Here is a 2,500-nt window from a genome sequence, read left to right as displayed (position 1 = left end):
GGCCAAAAAATCAAAGTGCTCCGAAAATGCACACGGGGGTGTCAAGCAACCTCCATGTACCGTGGCATGACCGTGGCCAAGTAATAAAGATCAAATTCCATGCCTATGCCAAGTTGGACCAAGGCCCCGTCTCGTTTTGCTATAAGCAAGGGCGTGGCAAGGCACGCGGGGGGCCAAAAAATCAAAGTGCTCCAAATGCACACGGGGGTGTCAAGCAACCTCCATGTACCGTGGCATGACCGTGGCCAAGTAATAAAGATCAAATTCCATGCCTATGCCAAGTTGGACCAAGGCCCCGTCTCGTTTTGCTATAAGCAAGGGCGTGGCAAGGCACGCGGGGGGCCAAAAAATCAAAGTGCTCCGAAAATGCACACGGGGGTGTCAAGCAACCTCCATGTACCGTGGCATGACCGTGGCCAAGTAATAAAGATCAAATTCCATGCCTATGCCAAGTTGGACCAAGGCCCCGTCTCGTTTTGCTATAAGCAAGGGCGTGGCAAGGCACGCGGGGGGCCAAAAAATCAAAGTGCTCCGAAATGCACACGGGGGTGTCAAGCAACCTCCATGTACCGTGGCATGACCGTGGCCAAGTAATAAAGATCAAATTCCATGCCTATGCCAAGTTGGACCAAGGCCCCGTCTCGTTTTGCTATAAGCAAGGGCGTGGCAAGGCACGCGGGGGGCCAAAAAATCAAAGTGCTCCGAAATGCACACGGGGGTGTCAAGCAACCTCCATGTACCGTGGCATGACCGTGGCCAAGTAATAAAGATCAAATTCCATGCCTATGCCAAGTTGGACCAAGGCCCCATCTCGTTTTGCTATAAGCAAGGGCGTGGCAAGGCACGCGGGGGGCCAAAAAATCAAAGTGCTCCAAAATGCACACGGGGGTGTCAAGCAACCTCCATGTACCGTGGCATGACCGTGGCCAAGTAATAAAGATCAAATTCCATGCCTATGCCAAGTTGGACCAAGGCCCCGTCTCGTTTTGCTATAAGCAAGGGCGTGGCAAGGCACGCGGGGGGCCAAAAAATCAAAGTGCTCCGAAAATGCACACGGGGGTGTCAAGCAACCTCCATGTACCGTGGCATGACCGTGGCCAAGTAATAAAGATCAAATTCCATGCCTATGCCAAGTTGGACCAAGGCCCCGTCTCGTTTTGCTATAAGCAAGGGCGTGGCAAGGCACGCGGGGGGCCAAAAAATCAAAGTGCTCCGAAATGCACACGGGGGTGTCAAGCAACCTCCATGTACCGTGGCATGACCGTGGCCAAGTAATAAAGATCAAATTCCATGCCTATGCCAAGTTGGACCAAGGCCCCGTCTCGTTTTGCTATAAGCAAGGGCGTGGCAAGGCACGCGGGGGGGCCAAAAAATCAAAGTGCTCCGAAATGCACACGGGGGTGTCAAGCAACCTCCATGTACCGTGGCATGACCGTGGCCAAGTAATAAAGATCAAATTCCATGCCTATGCCAAGTTGGACCAAGGCCCCGTCTCGTTTTGCTATAAGCAAGGGCGTGGCAAGGCACGCGGGGGGCCAAAAAATCAAAGTGCTCCGAAAATGCACACGGGGGTGTCAAGCAACCTCCATGTACCGTGGCATGACCGTGGCCAAGTAATAAAGATCAAATTCCATGCCTATGCCAAGTTGGACCAAGGCCCCGTCTCGTTTTGCTATAAGCAAGGGCGTGGCAAGGCACGCGGGGGGCCAAAAAATCAAAGTGCTCCGAAATGCACACGGGGGTGTCAAGCAACCTCCATGTACCGTGGCATGACCGTGGCCAAGTAATAAAGATCAAATTCCATGCCTATGCCAAGTTGGACCAAGGCCCCGTCTCGTTTTGCTATAAGCAAGGGCGTGGCAAGGCACGCGGGGGGCCAAAAAATCAAAGTGCTCCGAAAATGCACACGGGGGTGTCAAGCAACCTCCATGTACCGTGGCATGACCGTGGCCAAGTAATAAAGATCAAATTCCATGCCCTATGCCAAGTTGGACCAAGGCCCCGTCTCGTTTTGCTATAAGCAAGGGCGGTGGCAAGGCACGCGGGGGGGCCAAAAAATCAAAGTGCTCCGAAAATATTTTTCCACTTTCCAGTCCACTTATACATATTATGTGCAGTGTGCACACAAGACACCTTCCCAAAATTCGACTTATATGAGGCGTTTTACGTCAAAATCCGCCTATTTTCGGCGTTTCGGCCGAAAAATCAAAATAAATCGAAACTTCCTCGGAATGCTTAGCGACTTTCCAGTCCACTTATACATATTGTGTGCAGTGTGCACACAAGACACCTTCCCAAAATTCGACTTATATGAGGCGTTTTACGTCAAATCCGCCTATTTTCGGCGTTTCGGCCGAAAAATCAAAATAAATCGAAAATTCCTCAGGAATGCTTAGCCACTTTCCAGTCCACTTATACATATTGTGTGGAGTGTGCACACAAGACACCGTCTCAAAATTCGACTTCTAGGCGGCGTTTTACGTCAAATCCGCCTTTTTTT

This window comes from Trifolium pratense, unplaced genomic scaffold (genome assembly GCF_020283565.1).
Source record: "Trifolium pratense cultivar HEN17-A07 unplaced genomic scaffold, ARS_RC_1.1 scaffold_93, whole genome shotgun sequence".
Taxonomy (NCBI): Eukaryota; Viridiplantae; Streptophyta; class Magnoliopsida; order Fabales; family Fabaceae; genus Trifolium; species Trifolium pratense.
The sequence above is the reverse complement of the archived record's forward strand: the minus strand, read 5'-3'. Positions refer to the sequence as shown.